Genomic DNA, 18,065 nt, shown 5'->3' on the forward strand with positions numbered 1-18,065 from the left:
CCAGGTGCTGGTGCTCCCATGGACAGTATCCAGCACCAAACAGAGCACACCAGAGGTTTACAACCACGTGGACTTGGGAGAAAGATCTTACTARATCCAGCATCCAGCCCTTTTTTGGTACTGTGTTTAATTTCCTCTTTCTCATTCTCTTTTTCTTTTGCTGACCCATTGCTGCGTGTTTCTTCCATCTCTCCTACTCTTTCTTCTCTTTATTCCTGTTCCAGTCTTTTCCCTGCGTCCTTCCCTCTTCTGGTATGTCCTGGTTTTGGCTGGGATAAAGTCGATATTCTTCCTAGTAGCTGGTACATTGCTGTGTTTTGGATTTAGGATGAGAAGAATGTTGATAGCATACTGTTTCTACCCTAAGTTGAAAACTTTTCAGCTCCTCCCCCCACCCCACCAGTGAGGCTGGGAAGCAGAAGAAGCTGGGAGAAGACAGAGCAGGAACAGCTGATCCCAACTGGGCTAYGGGACATTCCATATCACATGACACACGGTCAGTATATAAACTGGGGGGGAAGCTGGCCAGGGGCCACTGCTTGGGAATGGACTGGACACTGCTCAGGGGTGGTGGGAAACCACATTGGGCATCACTTGTTTTGTATATTCCATTACTTTTATCATTATTATTATTATTCCATCCTTTTCTGTTCTATTAAACTGTCTCTACCCAAGCCCATGAGTTGTTCTGTTTTTCCCAACTCCCTCCCCTGCCCCGCTGCAGTCCGTGAGTGGCTCTGTGGTGTTGAGCTGCCTGCCGGGTTAAACCACGACTGTGTTTACCTACCTTGGGCTGGGCCTCTCCCGCAGCCTCTGCCAGGCCGCCGGTTCCTGCTGCACTAAATCAGTCCTCCCGGAGTCAATGGCTCCTCTCAGTCACTCACAGGAGGTGCAAATCCAGTGGGGCAAATTAAGCATAGCATTGCACAGGCAGARCAGCCAAGTAGCCAGGAGGCTTCAGCAGCTAAAATTCAAGTGGGTTCAGAAGCTTTTCCTTGCTTTGATTTACTCAGAGTTTATGCCGAATTCTTTTGAGTATGGCATTTCCTATTTGTTTTCTTCCTCTTCCCTACTGCCCTCCCTTCAGCTGTGTTCATGCCTGYCAGTTTTAGTACAGCCTGTGCCTTGCCTGTGGTTTCTAATATTTGGGAGGTTTGCCTTGCAGTATTTGTGCACTGAGAGACTGTGCTTTGTAARTGTGCTGCATTTTCCTTTGCTGCTGTCAAGGTGTTGTGGAGGTTCCCATTGTGTGGAAGTGCACAGGGGACTTGTGAGCCTCCTCACCCAGCAGGGAAACAAAGGAGGAAAATTTGCTGTCATATTCAGCAAATGTTGAATAAGCATGTTGTGCTTATTGCTGCTTCAGTGTGTGAACTACATGGCAATACTTGCAGCTTGCATGAACACAAGGGTGTCGGCAAATTACATGGACATGAGGGACACAGCAATGTGACAGAGGCAGGAGGCATCCCTGCTGATGGTCACGGGCAGTGTGCTCCTGTCAAACCCCTGATGGGCAGTGTGTATGTACTGCATGGCTTCCTCACACAGAGCTGGATGCACAAACCTGGAGCAGTTACAGCCAGCTCCTGCTTAGCTCCTCCTGCCCAGAGACTCAAAATGCCTTTGTCATGGTCATTCAAGGATCTGACATTAACTTTATTTCAGCACCAGCAACTACCATTACCTCAGTGAGATGGGTGAATTACTTACCCATGTTCTTCTACTCCATGCAGGTGGACTTTAACACTAGGCTACATCCAGAAGGTGCAGTTTGCATCAAACACATTCCCTGTAGCTGAATTTTGCAATAGAAAGATAATGAGATGTTTCTCGCCATGCCACAAAATAAAAATAATAAGGTGGTCTTAGCTAGCACCTGGCTGCACATGGATTTCTTAGTTATGTCTGTTGTTTTCATCCCATGCAGTCATGAATCTTGCAGAAGGTAGCCTGTAATATCTTTATAAATTCCAGAAGAGCATTCACAGCTGTGTCTCAAGCCTTTCATGAAGGAGGCTGAGGTGTCAGGGGCAGACASAGGTTCTTTCCCAGCATCTGCTGAGATAAAGGTCTCAGACAGAGATTTCACTGCAGAGGATTAATGATCCCAAGTGACCCCAGTAGACAYAACTTTAAACTTTGGTCCTCAGAATGGAGGATTTCCCAATGGAGCAATGCATGTGAACTGACATCTGCTGAGACAAAATAACCAAGCTCAGAAGAAAGTTGCTCATGATGGCAGGGAGTTACTGGAGCCAGCTGAACCTGAGCTTGCAGTCAGTTGGGCTGTGCCCAAGAAATCCTTGATCAAAGCACACTTCCAGGCTGTGCTCCATAATGGTTGTCAGCTGCTGTCTGCCTTTGTCTACAGCTTGAGTGCACCTCAGAGACAACCAGCTCCTGCTTGTRTCTGCGTTGTGGGACTGTCTGCCCAGAGCGTGCTCTCTTTGGTGGGGTCAGGTTTGTTTGTTTTSTTTTTCTCCATTTGAAATATGTGACAAACTCTTCTTCCCCTGAAGGGGCTTTATTTCATTATAACTAATAATCACAGCTACATTTCCTTAAGGTTAGTCTGTGTCAAAGGTACGGGAACCCTTTGCCTTCCTGCTGATGCYTTCCCTCCCTCCYTCCCTGCTGTTTATGACCTGACGRAATAATTTGCTCTCACTGATCAGTGGACATTCAAAGGAGTTCTCTAAACTTTGTTTTTTAATAATAGGTATTTTGTAGCCATTTTTCTGGGAAAAATAAAAGAGTATTGATTAATTATTTTTTCTTTGCACGCAAATGGGAGGAGAGCATGCTCTGGCCGGATGCTGAACACACTCTGCCACACAGTGCTTTCTGTCCCTTACTGCGCTTTCCAGGTTGCTGCTGGAAATGTCACAGGATTAATTTCAGAATCCCCTGAGATGCCTGTTGGCTTTGTCCAGAATCATTACTCATTCTCTGCTATGTACTTGCTCTCTGTTACTAAAACACAGTGAGATTTCAGTTGTGTTTGCTGCATTATTGTTCATTTCTGTTCTGCTCCATCAGGGCTCCTTCCCTTTGCCCACCAGGATGTAATGTGAGCMCCTTGCAGTGGMATCTGGCTGTGTTCTCTTGGGCACRCTTATTTCATGGCACACATGAGCTGAGGGATGCAAGGAAGTCAGCCACAGCCTCTTCCAGGGATATTCCGCTGCTGGAAATCTGTTGCTTCTGGTCTGTGATAGTGCAGTGGAAAAATCAATAGCAGACAAATAATTAGACACGATGTCATCCTTGCAGATAGGAGGCCTTGCAGACAGCCAGCAGATCATGTATATGCCTTAAGAATGCTTGTGGAGGTGGAGTTATGATCCAAGAATGTGCAAATAGCTGCCCATCCCAGTGCTACGTGCCTGTGATCGGGAAGAAGTGCTAAACCATCTCTAGACTGGATTAACACCCAAACACAAAGGATTTGTCTTGTGCTGGGGGGCTAGTTGGGGTGATTTGTCTAGGTGAACATGAATGGAATCTTTCCTTTACCTTCTCTCTGCTGGGGACTAAAATAAAACAGGAGGGAGTGAGTGAGCTGGTGGGCTGCTCTGAGGAAGGGSCCACACCGGGGCTCCATCAGCAGCTGTGTGCAGTGCCTCGGGGAGAAAGACACCCTTCTGAACCAGCCAGGAAACCTATCCACTGCTCACTGCTTTCCCAGGGACCAAGGTCTTCAGGAAGTAAAAGGTTAGCAGGGACTATCAGCAGACTGCTTTGGTGCTGAGACTTTTTATGATTGCATTAAGATCACTTTTCCTGTTGTTGTACATAAATTATGGCTCCTAGTATCAGTGTTGAGATGAAAGCCGAAGTTCTTCTGCATGGAGCAAGCATTAAAAGCTAGCTGATATATTAATTGTAAAAGAAAATTAGTGCTGGCCATCATCTTTCAGAGAAGTTTGCTTTTKTATTTTAATTCTTTTAACACTTTGCATCCATCTTTATTCTTTTGTATGCTGTCAGCTAGGTGTTTGCCACTGTCCTCTCTCACTGCCTAACCTGGAGTCTGCTTCTTAAATCCTCCASGAGCTCAGATTTCAGACTTACAGGATAATTTAGGATCAGAGCAGAAAAATGGGGGATAGGATGGGTCTTTCAGTGTGTGATAACATGATAATATTTGTAACTGGCTGTGAGAGAAGAGTCTCTGGTTTCAAGGATGTACCCATGCAGCCTTTAACAGTGCCATGTTAAAATAAAAATCATTGATTAAAAGTGTGCCTTGCTTGTGCTGCTAAAAACACTTCTAGATTATACACACTGAAACCAGTAAATATTTAATGTACAGGTTTACTTTTCCTGGTTTATAGAGAGCTCAGTGGGCCTGACAGAGCAGCTAGACAGATGTGTTCATAGCGCGCTCCCCGGGCAGGCACAATGCTGCAGTGTTTGGCCTGCGAGCTCTGCAGGGATATGCTTTAAAAAAAATAAAACTGTTCCATTTACATTGGGGGGGAAAAAAATCCTGAGAATGTTTCTATTAATATTAGCTGGTGTAAAATCCCAAATTCTACATTTCAGGCCTTACATACTTCAAAAATAGAGGACTGGATGGTGGGGATGTGGGGTAAGAAGTGTTTTCTCGCTTATGTAGCCAGGACAAGGGACAGTCGTGGTGGCAGCTTTTCTGGCAGGAGAAGAGGGCTGAAATTGCTGAAATGCCCCTGATGAAGGTGGGATGGGAAATGAAGAGTTCAGGAGCAAGCAGAGCAGAGCAAACCCTGTGCACGRGGAGCTGGGAACACAGGCCAACATGCAGGACTTGTGACTTTCCATGGACAAGGAGGTGGTGCAGGACCACATCTGGGATCCTGGGTTTTTATCAGAGGGCATGGTTCTAAAAGGTGAGGGGGAAAGCAAAATGTGCGGAGCCCTCTGCACGCAAGAGGATGGACACACCTCCTACACACATGAGATGCTGACAGGAATGGTGGGGAACACACTTCCACATTGAGGGGTTTTTTAAATTGTTTTGTTTGGGGTTTTTTTTTGTTGGGTTTTTTTGTTTGTTTTTTGTTTGGGGGGTTTTGGGGTTTTTTATTAGTTTTGGCATTGGGTGAGGCATTTTCTGAGGACTAACTTCCTTTCAGTTATAGTGACATTAAGGCTGATATATCTGGTCAGAATTAATGACATCAATTAATTAGCACACATTAATTAACTGAAACAACTGACATTTGGGGCTCTGGAAAGTTCCCAAAGAATGGATGGCTGATGACACACAGGGATGGGGCCATCCCACATGTTCCTGTTCAGTGCAGGACAGCATCACTCTGTTGGAAGCAGCTCAGCACCTCTCCTTCCTGGGGCCTTCCAGCACAGGGCTGAGGGGCTGCTTTACTCTCGAGCCCTGCCTGCAGCTCCCTTGCCTGCCAGCTCCTTTTGGCAYGAGCACGATGCTCAGACCACCCATTGCCCAGGGAACACCGGGAAAGGAGGTGCCAGGAGAAGGGGGTCCTGTGCCGAGCGCTGGCACTGCCCAGCAGCACTCAGGGCCTTTGCACATCCAGGAGAAGGGCTGGGACAGCACGGCCTTTCYTTTGCAAGCTGAGCTACAGCCCATTTCTCATTAGGGCCCTCTTGCACCTCTTTGCTGCGCATCAGTTGTGAGCACTGACTCGAGCAAACCCAGCCATCCTGGCCACAAACTGAGACTCGCTGATTCCAGCAGCGCTGCTGGCCTGGGGCACTCTGCTGGCTGCTCCCTGGAGCCCCATTCCCTGCATTTATGACCCCCCTCCCCACATCCCTTGATGCTGCAGTAAAGCAAAGGCTCCCACCCGGGCCCCCAGGGTAGCAAACAGCACATTAACCCACTGTGCGACCTGGCAGGGACTGGTGACTCTCAACGGGYTTTATGGACACTCTTGCCCAAGTATCACACGTTTAGGAGCCTACACAGTCGATGCACAGTCAGCTCCTGAAGGGCAGCTGGCACGGTGACAGTAGCCTTAGAAAATGAACTAATTGTCAGCCCCAGTCTGGATGTCACCATCATTTTAATGCGAATGGACCTTTTCCTCAGCCAGCCTCCAGTCTGAATGGGGAGCACAGAAACATCCCAATATTTATGGGATTTTAACTAGATTAGTTACAAACCTATAAAGCAAAGAAAGAGACAGTTCATCCAGTATTGGGGAGGGGAGTGTTAAAAATGCCACCTCAGATAAAATATTATGGGAGCTGAATAACTCTAAATAAGAACTGCGCCTATGAAATAGCTTCTTATGTGAGCTTGGGATGAGGGCCAAGAGAATGTCTAGGGCTCAGGGAAATTTATTAGCCCAGATCAACAGGATTTCTGGGACTCGGGAGAGGGGATGGCAAAGAATTTGCCTGTTGGAGTCTGCACTTCCTCCATTCATGCCTGCAGCAGGAGTTTCACTTGTAAAACTTTCAAGATGGTTCATTTGCATTTTTTGAATTTTCTTGGATCTCATTAGCAGCTGCAGTTCTGACCTGGAACTTGGGAGAGCTGGGTTCAAACTCTGGATTTCCAGAGTCTGACAGCACAGTCTTGGGCAAGTCATTCACCTTGCTGTGCTTCAATGTCTCTCTGCAGAGAGGAGATAAATGTTATCTCCTTGCTCCTGGGGGTCAGGRGGGTGAGCTAAGGACCAGGTACCCGAAGCAGAAGTGAGAATACTACGGGTGCTTGCGAATGATAGGAGCATGTACAGAGCAGCTGCAGAGCACAGGGTGACTCCTCTCAAGGGGAGGAATGGTATTTTTGTGGGGAGCAAAGGTTCTTCCCTTTGATCCCATTCATTTTTGCCAATGCCATGATTTTCACTAGTTTCACCCTTATTTTGTACCCTSTGCTGGGGCAAGCTGGATGTTCTGGTAGGGTCAGTGTATCCTGATGATATCAGGGTCATTTTGGCTATGGATTTATATTTTAAAAGGTCACGTGTACATCAATAGCACACAATTTGGGAACCTACCTCCTTTTATCCCCCATTTTTCATCTGTTTCCCATTTACATCCTTTTGCTATTCTTTACCTGCATCCAGCTTTCTGGCGTCTCCTAGATTTGTCTTCCCTTATGCCTTCTCTTTGATATTTCTGCTTCTACCTCCATSCTCACTTCCATAGTTTGTCTGTGTTTTATTTTTCTTATCTTCTTTTTGGAGCCCATCCTTAGCCTCTCCTATATATTTCCCTTTTCTTCCCTCTAGAGCCAAGAGCTTCTCAGTAAACAGCATCCCTCTCCCTTCTRACTCATTGCCCACTGACAGTGGAAAAATTTCATCATGAAAGTGATGTAAAAACCTCCCAGTTTAGAGTRCAGGGTAGGTTAGAATGACCTCGCTCCGCCTGTCAAATGAAGAGCCACAGAGTCTCTAATTCCTCAGGCAGTGCTTATTTGCCAGTTTATCTCATATTCAGCTGTTCTTTGCCCCCACAGCAGTATCAGCACCTCAAAGTGCTGTGGGGATGCTGTACCATGCCCCAAATCCTCCTGCTCCCATCCAGTGGCTGTTGGGAATGTACTCAGCCAAAGTGTGGGAAAACTCTCAGACTTGAACTTCACTTTGTATTTCCATGCCATATGAAACTCATTGAATGTTTGTCTGTCCTTTCACATGGCTGCTGCTCTTGGATTGCACTGACATATGTGAAATCTATTTGCTCCCCTTTTTAATGTGCTGCTTAGAGTATAAATACAAAAGCAGGCARTGCTTCTGAGGAGAAATAAATGTAATTGTGGTGGTGGTGGTTGTTGTTATAAATAGTGCAAAGGATTTAGAAGCTATTTAGTCTTTTGGGCAGGATCCACAAGTGTTCTGTGTATTGTAACCTTAAAGCTCTCTGTATTCAGCTATCAAAATCTTCCCAGTTATGACTGGTCCAGTTCACTCATTTCTGCTTGGCTCCGGTGCAGGGTGAGGATGCTCTGCTCTTCATGGGAGCAGGACTTGGCCTCCAAACCTGTGCTGTGCTCAACCACATCTGACCTGTGCATGTATAGAGACCTTAATCATGCCAATCATGCATTTGCATGTGCAACCAGTCTATTTGCATAAGGAACCATGGTATTTCCACACATGGATTTTTGAGGTTGGTTCCCAAAATTAGTGCTGCATTTTTCCTCTGCTGGAGTGAATGYAAATATTTATTTATTGACAGAGCTGGAGCTGACCATTTTCCCTGTCCAGTTCAGAGATGTCTGTTCTGTCAGATGAAAACAAGTAGTATTCTGATTTATTTTTTAAATATATTTGTTCATAACTGCATTTAAAACAATTAGTGCCTGMGCTCTGCCAGTCCCAGTAGAGTGCTATATATATTTGTGTGTGTATGTATATCAAAAGGGGCTGAACGCCCAGAAATTCTCTTGGCAGCCCTGCTGTCTGGTTAGAAAAGGAAGTGAGCTACAAAAATTGAACATTCAGTTCTGAGACTTGAAAGCTTTCTGGATTTTATTACTGACTCAACAGGGTTTTCATTATGTATGTGGCCAAGAGGAGAGGTTTACGCAAGAGGAACATATTGTAGTTGAATATGTTTGTAATTTTACACATTGTTAAATAATTGAGATAACTAGATGTCTCCTAAATGGACAAAATAAATTAGGTGTTAGTGGCGGTGTCACTGTGGCACAGAGAGGCCAATATGAAAGAGTGGCCAGCCCCATCCAAAAGCTGATTTCCAGTGCAGAGGGGGCCTGATTTGGCTGCTGAATGACATTTGCTGTTGATGTGAGGAGAGCCATCTTTCCCTCAGCTTGTCTGGAATCCTCTTGCTGACTGTCTGTCCTCTTCTACTCCAGATGATAACATCTTCAGCTTGCTTTTTTTTTTTTTTTTTAACTTTACTTTTTAGTAACCTGGTGCTGTTTAAACAGCAGTTTGAGGCTATGTTTCTTCTGCTTTCATTTTCATGTTAGTTTTAGTAAGAAAAATATTGTGGGAAGCAGATTATCATGCAAAGAGAGAAGGTGTGGGATGCATGGAGTAAGCTGTAAATACAGACCAAGGCCATGTCCTGCTGTCCTGGTCGTCTCCTGCAGCAGGGGGTGTGCTGTTGGATCACACCCGGTGGCCAGTCAGCTCTGCCGCAAACCAGCATGACAGCAAAGTGAATTTCTGTCCCACAGACAACATGGTCCCAGCTAATTTTGCACTTGTTCATGTGATGGGTATTTATTCTTCATTGTCTTAAAAAGGTATTTATTTTTAAACCTCTGTGGTCTCTGGTGCCGTGCAGTCTCAGTGCGTGTGTTCTGCTGTCAGTGGGATAAGCTATCTATGTGTGCCTGTGCATTTTACACGTGGGAAGCCAAGCCATAGGGAAAACAGAAGATCACGGAACAATTCAGGCTGGAATTCCCAACCCAGCCTGAACCTCTCTCRTCCCTGTTTATGCCTAGTGTCTCTCTTGTGTGCTCTGCGGTGATCAGCCTGGCTCTGCCTTATGGATAACCCTCCAGAGGTGCCAGGGGGAATCGCCGACCCCTCCAGTGGGCACTGTGACACTGTGCTGTGGCTGTGCTCCTGCCACTGCCTTTGACAGCAAACTCCATGGTCACAAGAACGTGTCTGACCTCATTTTCACTCTATTTTAAAAACTGTGTAGCTTTGGGCGTGTGACACCTCCAGTGGTGTAAATCGAGCTGGGTAGCCTCTGGTTTCTGCATCTGATCTGTTCCATTTATTTTGTTGTGTGTCTTCATGGTGAAACATCAGTCTCACTGCCCTTGCAAGACATGAGAGTGAAGCAATGTTTATGCAGCAGCAGTCAGTGTGTGGCACTGAACCATGTGCAGGTCAGCAAAGCTCAGTGTTTCCTTGCTGGCACTACATAATTAGTTTCACTGAGGGTAAGCAGCATATGCAAAACAGATCCACGTTTAATGTGGGAAATGCAGCGTGTGCCTGCCCAGCTGTGAGCACCAAACAGATGAGTTTACCAGCCTTTTTCCACTCAGCCCTGTGTTGCTGCRTTGGGTGACCTGTGTTGGGGCTGTGCAGTGGTGAGGGTGCTCGCTGATCCTCACACCCACAGCAGGAGGTGGAACAGCAGGGACTACACTGCTGAGCTTTCCGGGGATGCCRGGGGAGCTTGGGAAGGTAACGGTGTTGATGTCCAGGGAGGTAACTGGGAGTCCTCATCACAACTCCCTCCCTCTCCCTCGCTGCCCGGAGCACTCAGGGGTGTATGGTACATGCCCAGCATCTCCTGGCCCTGAGAAAGTTTTCATTTGTGGCTTCTACACTGAAGGATGTGGGCTGCTCCTGCTTTATATTTAATGTTTATGTATGGTTGTTATGCTGGCTCTCTTACTATAGGCATTTTTGTTAGTCACTTCTGCCTGCTAGTTTGCCCTCTATTTTTKAGTCCACTGGATCTATTGCAGCCAACCACGCAATGAAAGTATTTGTTTCCGAGAGATCAAGCCAGAGGCAGAGCCCAGGAAGGTGAGGAGCTGGGGGGAAGAGGGTGTTGCTAATGCACTGGGAGAGCTGATGGCTTGAGCCCAACTCCAACTCGAGGCTGGAGGAGGAAWCCAAAGTGGGAATGCAGAGGGAGAGGCCATGAGCATCCCGACCGCAGAAAGCGTCTCCTTGGTGCTCACATGGTCTTCAGACGCTGGAAAGTCCAACCGCAGGACACAAATCCACAGGAAATGAAGTCGCATTCATTCTATTGCCCACAACTTGCTCATGGCTCCACCAGTGCCTCTAAGTGTTTGGCTTGGTAGAAGGGCTACTGGAAAATGGGCACACGTCTTCTCTGAGACACCCTACCTCTCCACCCACCCAGGGTCAGGRTGTTTCACAGGCCAGGCTGCTGCTAGAGAAGGTGATGTCCAGCTGTCCTTCTTCCTACAGGCATCCAGCCTGCCCCTGGTATGCTGGTACACAGCAATCCGTCTGGAACTTCATGTTTTTGCCAGAGATTTTACTAACCAGAAAAATATGGCATTATAAGAAGGCTGTACCAGTTTGTTATTCATGTCCTTTCCCTGGCAAGAAAGAGCCAGAAAGCATGTTTTAAATGCAGCCCATGGTCAGATGGTGTGGCGAGTGCTGGAAGCCTGGGATAGTCTGGCAGAAAAAGAATTTCCCCTTTTAAAACCACTGAGCAGCCCTTGTTCCTCCACACTCCAGCTGGTTAGCTTGGCCATGCTGGCCAGGCACGGAGATGTGGCTGGATCCACCCCAGTGCCTTCCAGCACCCCTGGGTGAGCCTTTGCTGCTGCACTTGAGGGAAGGCTCTGCCCTACTTTTGGCTGCCAGAGAAGAGAGGCTGGGGCAGCAGGGCTCAGGGGAAGAGGGTCAGGGGTGCTGTGGGTAATGGTGCTGCCTCTTGGGGTCAGGCATTTGGAACATGACAAATGTTGGGACATTTCCTGCCACTCACTCCTGCCTTCCTCAGGACACTGATGGGAGAGASCGCAGCCCCTGGGAGATGCTGTGCAGCAAGAACAGGGGAAAAGAGCCCTTCAGGAGTATTGCTTGGGAAAAATTACCTGAATTCTTAGTCAATCCCTGTTCTGTCTGTGCTAACAGCAGCTCAGATTTTATGGAGCTGAAAGCACTGCTAAACTTTTTCCTCCTGCTTGTGTAAAGCTGCACTTCCACCTCCCGTCTCCCCGCTCCAGAAACACAACAGCTTTGTGACACAGAGTTTTCCAAGTGTGATACATTTTTCTAAAATTGTTTTCAAATGTTCCTAGCATGAAACTGTGCTACTCATTTTGCCTGTGGTGCCGCAAGGCCACCACGGCAGCGTGGGTGAGCGCAGCAAAGCTGTGGGTACAGCCCTGCTTTGGGCACGGGGAGCTGCCAGCCATCACAAAAGCATCCCCAAAAGGCAGGTTATGGCTGGCGAGGTGCCATCAGTGCCCTCCTGGCTTGCAGGAGGGGTCCCTCGGAGGGTTTCAGAGGCAGAGGCACAAAGATAGATGACTGGAGTGGCTCCACAGAGCTAAGGAATTCCAGCGAAATGCTAATGCCATTCTCCAATGCTCCAGCCCYGTGACCTTTCCTTCTGCCTCTATAAATAGGCTGCTTCTTGAACAGGAGGGGAAGGCAGTGCTTCACTATCAAATCTAGTCCATTAAAAACAAAATGATGGAGAGATTTACCTCCTCTGAGCCCACCTGTCAGTGTTTGTAGTTTTACTATCATATTTTCCGACATCTTCCCAGTGTTTTCCTCTCCTCTGTTGCTGTGCACAGTGGCAGAGGAAATTTGCCTGTGCAGAGGAAAAAGTGAATCAGGTTTTCTTAGATGTTCTAATAACAGCCTGAAAAAGCTTTACACATTGATCCTATGCCATTTTAGTCATCAGAGGCCTTATTTACAATTATAGCTTGCTCTAAAAAAAAACCAAAGCAAAAGGACTGTAGACTTTCTGTAAGTACAGATCATGTGGCTGCTTGAAAAAAATATCTCCAAAGAAAATTTTAAGTTAAGTTCATAACAATATTGTTTGTCTGTTTTTAAAAAACATATCTTTAAAAGACATACCTTGTGTTTAGGAGAAGATGTTACCATTTAAAAATGCTAAATGAGTACCAATACTGATACCTTTTGCAAGTCTCCTGGTCTTGTTTCCTGATCGTAAATATTTTTATGCATTAAYACTTACAGCAAAGCTGTTAAGCCTAGAAGGGCTGCAGCCATCTGGAACCCCACAGTACAGTCTGATAGTTTCCAGGTAGGCACATTSAGAGGTGAGATTTTAAGATTTTTTTTTGTTGCAAATGAAGATGAGTGAAAGATGGATGAGAAGGATGCACAGAAGGCGCTGGTGCCAGCAGGGCATTGTGGAACTGCCTGTCTTTGGCAGGCTCTTGCAGGTGTTTCCAGCTGTCCTCATGAACTGCATGTGGAATTTCTTATTTAGTTTGCCTGTTTGAAGGTGAGAATTAAAACTATATCACTGGAGAGAATTGAGGAGGTGGATTCTGATAGCCACAGAGGTGCAGCAGGGAATGTTAAGCAGCCTCAGAGGGACTTGGAGCARTGCTAAAACTGCTCTAAGTTATCCAAGCTATTTACAAATTGTAGGAGTTGTCATCCTGGAGTGCACTGGGGTCCAGCCAAAATCTGCTTGTGTCCACTGAGTTGCTGGCAGGTTCTCTGCTTGGTGATGGCAAAGGACCACGTGCAGCAGAGCATCACTCCAGCATGGGCCAGACACAGTTCATCTGTTTTGGCCTGCCCCAAAACTCCCTGGTGCAGAGGATGACACAGGTATTTTTGGAACAGTTTTGTTTCAGTTAGAGGAAACAAGAAAGGTCAGAAGGCAAATTGGTGAGGTGATCACACCGTGTGTGTAATCAGCTGTCACACTGAAAAGAGCCAGCATGTGGGTTCTGGAATAGACAGCAGCAGAGTTATATGCAAGTAGTTTTTTTTTTAATTAGGGAAATCAGCATCTAATCTCTCTGTGAAATGGTAAACTATGTCTGCGCAGAGGTCCTGCTTTTTAAAATTTTTTGTTTGCCATCATACACATTGTGTTAAAGAGAAGTATTTAAATCAAAGTAAATGTGACGCAGAAGACTGAGGGTGYCATTTGATAAACAATGGGCTGCAAGTTGTCAAGGAAAAAAGTAAAGAGGCAAGTCTGGCACAGGCTGAATCCATTCCTTGCTGTGCAGGAAGAAAAATAACAATTTCTTTCCCATACAGCGGAACACTTTCACAATCAGCTTTGSTCTAAGGTCGATACTGTCCAGCAGCAGCAGGACATGGGCCTTTGGGATGCCCTTTGCAAGGAAAGTCCAGTGGGATCCTGCCAAGCTCTCCATGACCCTATAGCTGATACAGAGGGTTAGAAGCAATATTGGCTGCATCTTGATACAGGGTTAATTAGTTTTCCCTGCCAAAAAGCAGTAGACAGCATGTGAAACACACTGMATGGTTTCCTGTTGGGACCAGGCCTACTCACAGTGCCTGCTTTGGTCAAAGGTTGTTTATGTGCCTCAGATGCCTACAGTGATTTGTTTTACAGCATTACCAATTACTGACTCAAGATGGTGATACAAACAGTGCAAAGTTTGGATCTCATCTTTCTTGTGTTGGCTGACAAGTTACTCTTAAAATAGCAATTATCTAATGGGGAAAATCCCACAGATCTAGGCAAGAGGATTGTAAAAATAGCCACCATTACTGGAAAAAGTCCCAAAGTAATTTTCGAACCATGCTGTGGCTAAGGACTGTGAACATGTACCTGTTATCAAAAAAAAATAAAAATAAAAAGAATGAAAGGCTGGCAAGAATTCCATTTCAGTCTGCCTGGCATCAGTGAGTACCTGCAGGTCAGCAGAAGATATATTTATAGTTTTAACCACATGAAGCGAGAAAGCCTTATGCTTGCCCTGTATTTTTCCATCAAAGAGGTGAAGTAATTCAGAGTTTGTGAATAGATCACTGTTCCTGGACCTTCTTTTTTGACCCTGAATCTCTTTATATAACAGTCTTCTGTTCCTCCTGTGGATATATTTTTGCCGGGAARGTTATTTTTGGAATGATGGTTTATAATTGATATTGAAGTATGCAGTAAGGCTTTTATATATATATTCTGTGTGCTCACATTTGTTTTATGTAATCACCACCAAAATTCAACCCACTTGYTTTCAATTTTCTTTCCATGTTTACATCTGCTTTTCTTTCCTTCCCATTATAAAGTTTTTTCAAAYACATTGTTGGACATCAAGGACTCAGTTCCAAGTCCAGAGCTGCAGTAATGTCTGTTCTGTTTTTGCTGCTTTAGTAAATTAATTGTCACATGATGTCATCCACCTGGGCTTTTTGTCTGGGGGAAAGCTAGAGAGTTMTTTTAATGTGTTTATATGCACTCAAACACAAGAGGATGAATCAGTGCTTGTTCAGGACTTATTCTGCTTCTCCCTTAAACACCAGAAGGGAGGGTAGAGTAGGGAAGGTGAATTCTTTCTGAATAATTTTTGGAAACCTGAATCTGTTCTTACAAAAAAAGACCAGAAATCCCAGTCTTAAAATCCYCATGTACGGAAACAGCGGAAATTTTACCGGACCGTGACTTCATAGCACAAGGCCACACCAGTATTACGTAAGAGCGCTCTGGCCATCTGCATTTTGAGATATTGTCAAAATGCAGGAATGAAAATATATTCTGGTAGAAGGATGGAGACTGGAAGCTTTTGCTGGGAGAGTGCTGTTGAATAGAGGCATGTTTTCTTTGCCTCATTTCTCCACTTCTTCGGAAAAATCTAATAAGCAYGGCTGATTTTCCTGAGGGAACAGATACAAGGTCTTCTTGCAAAGTTCTTTTTACTGTAAACTGTACTCAGACTGGGATGCTTGCCCATATTGTTATTCTCCTAAAATCTTGCTTAGCCATTTCATCGGGTTGGCCTTGCCTTTTGGAAGTATTGAGCGTGCAGGCTTCCCAAATTCAATATGGCCTCAAAAGCCTTAAAAATCATTAAAATTCTTAACTTCTGCTTAAAAGCCTTAAGAGCTGAGCCGGAAATGAATGGAATGTAATGCTTCACCTTGTTTGTAGTCAAAAGAATGCCTCTTTTGAGCAAAATCAGGTTCACTAACACACATTTGGAAAAGTCTTGGAAGCTTATGATGCCAGTGACTTGTCTTGTGGGGAGACAAATGCTGGGGCTCACACTGGTTTTCTTTAAAGGATATTTTTATTCTTGTTTTGTTTCCCAATTCAAGAGCTGTTTTTATGAATGAGATAATCTGTTATTTTCAAGACTACAACTAGGTACTTTTTAGACTGTTGATTCCCAGATCTGACCAGATATTCTCCAACATGTGGTAAAGTAATTTTGTCTCTAAAGTGTATATAGATCATTACAGACTGCATCCCAGAGCAGGTGCTCATGGACAGGGATGACCATTTTCCATCTGTTTGTTTTATTCCCTGTCTTATTTGTCACTATTAAATGATTACTGCAGTGACAGAGCTCCCCAAGTATGCATTACTGAATTTCTATTTCAGCCCGGAAGCAAGATGATATCCCTGTGGCACGCACACTGCCAAGGGAAGACAAATATGAACAAAGTGGGGCTTCCAGTTCCCATCTCTTTGCGAGATCTTTTCTTTAAGCCTTACAGAGTTATTTTAGTAATGAGCCTCTGCCAACGCAGGCTCAGCTGCAAAGCCATGGAGGGCAGAGGCAAAGCTGAGCAGAAAGCAGGGCAGGAGAGCTCTGCAGGTGATGCTGTGCCCAGGGACTGGGCAGGGGGACAGATGGACACAAGCAGAGGAGCTGCCTCCTGTGCAGCCAGGGCTCTCTGGCCAGCGTGCCACGCTGCAAGGAACAGCCAGCTCTGTGCCTGGGCTGAGGAAAGGTAGAGGCTGGGAACCATGTCCTAGGCCCAGGTGAAGGCAGGGGGCACAAGCTCTGAGGACCAGTTAAATTCAGCTTAACACATTAAGCTGGACTGATCAAGCAAAATTATATTATCCAGCATTACTTTTTTCTTGGTTCTAGTACTGTTAGTTAGCAGCATAAGCTTAACTTATAAAGTCTATTTTTATTCCACTGCTCTGCTCCATTTGTCTATAAATATTTCACAGTCTTAAATAAATTCCATCATAAACTGAAGTGCCTGTGTAAAAACATGGCATTATTAGGCACCAATCCCAATCCCTTGTCCTTAAAACCATCTGTCATTCCCTGAGTGTAGGTAAGAAGCAAGTAACCAAACATGCATCAGATTTAAAGAGAAAGCTTTCAGTTAGTGGTGTGACACCTCACTGAAATGGCAGAGCTRTGGGTTACAAAAAGTCTAGGCAGACCAGCACCCAGCTGGCAAAATGCTCCAGGAGCCATGGTCAGCTCAACATTAGGGCCATGAGATCAAAGAGCACAGGGGTTGGGACCAGATGCTCTTATTTTTAGGGTCCTGAGTCAGTGTAGCCTCAAACGATAAGGTTGGTTGGTTTCCCTTTGACAGCTGCAGGTTCCTGGGGGAAGAGCTGGCTGCTTCCCTTGGAGAGAGGGTGCTCCCCATGGGCAGGGGCTGTCCTGCAGGGCTGCAGCTGTTTTGAGTCCAGACTAAAGCAGCTAAGAGAAGCATGAGCTCTCCTGTGTCCCAGTACACCTYTGGTGCCTGGATTGCTGGTGCTGGTTTTGCAGATGGGTGGGAACTCCTGACTTCTGGCACCCATCTACAACTCCCAGATGTACCTCTGCTTTGAGATGTATATTTTTCATAAATCTTAGATTTTTAGAAACTGCAGCATAAAGTTTAACTTCTATTCAGCAAGACTCCTTTGTGACCCTCTTCCCTGCTCCAACAAGCTTGAAAACCAATCGTCTTTCCCCACGGTGGGTGCATGGGGCAGCAGGAGAGCTCTGGACCTGGGGCCCAGGGGCAGGAGCAGCCAGCAGACACCTCTGCCAGGAGAGCAGGGAAAGAAAGGAAGGAGCTGTGTGCCCTGGCACAGCATGCTTTAGAAATGAATGGCACTGAGGGAAAATTCCCTGGGAAAGGTATTTGCACAAAACACCTAGAAGCCTTTCACACATTTTTTGAGGTGGGGACAGGAAGGCATTGGGGAAAAAACTGTGGGCTGGAAATGTATTTCCAACTATTTTTAAAGTAAACAAATTCCTTTTGAAGTGATGGGTTTGTTGCATAAATTGTGCATTTGACAGAGTAAGTGGTGGGATGTTATGGTAATTACTAATGTCCCTTGAATATTTGGTTAACCACTATATATAATCCCAAATGCAGCAGCCTTTCCAGGGAGAATTTAGACCTACCCTTTGGGCAGGATTAACTGTTGCTCTCTTGTTTCAGCAACTTTTCAATTCTTTGATTCTAGCAYGAGGATTTTTCCATTTTGACAGAAAAAAAGGTGTCCTTTTGACATCTGACTTTTAAAAATGAGTTCCATCCTGTACCTGTGTGTGGTGAGTTGTGAGATGGCTGCCTGGGTACTGGGCAAAAAGGGTGGGAAGGCTGTCCCAGCTAAAAAACCTTGGCTCTGTTGCAGAAATGGATTTTACTTCTTTCTTCCCTAGATCCAGACACAGAAAATGCATTACTGCAGTGCTGAGCTCT

Source organism: Malurus melanocephalus, unplaced genomic scaffold (genome assembly GCF_030028575.1).
Source record: "Malurus melanocephalus ecotype Western Australia unplaced genomic scaffold, MMel_1.1 scaffold_8, whole genome shotgun sequence".
In the NCBI taxonomy this organism is placed as follows: domain Eukaryota; kingdom Metazoa; phylum Chordata; class Aves; order Passeriformes; family Maluridae; genus Malurus; species Malurus melanocephalus.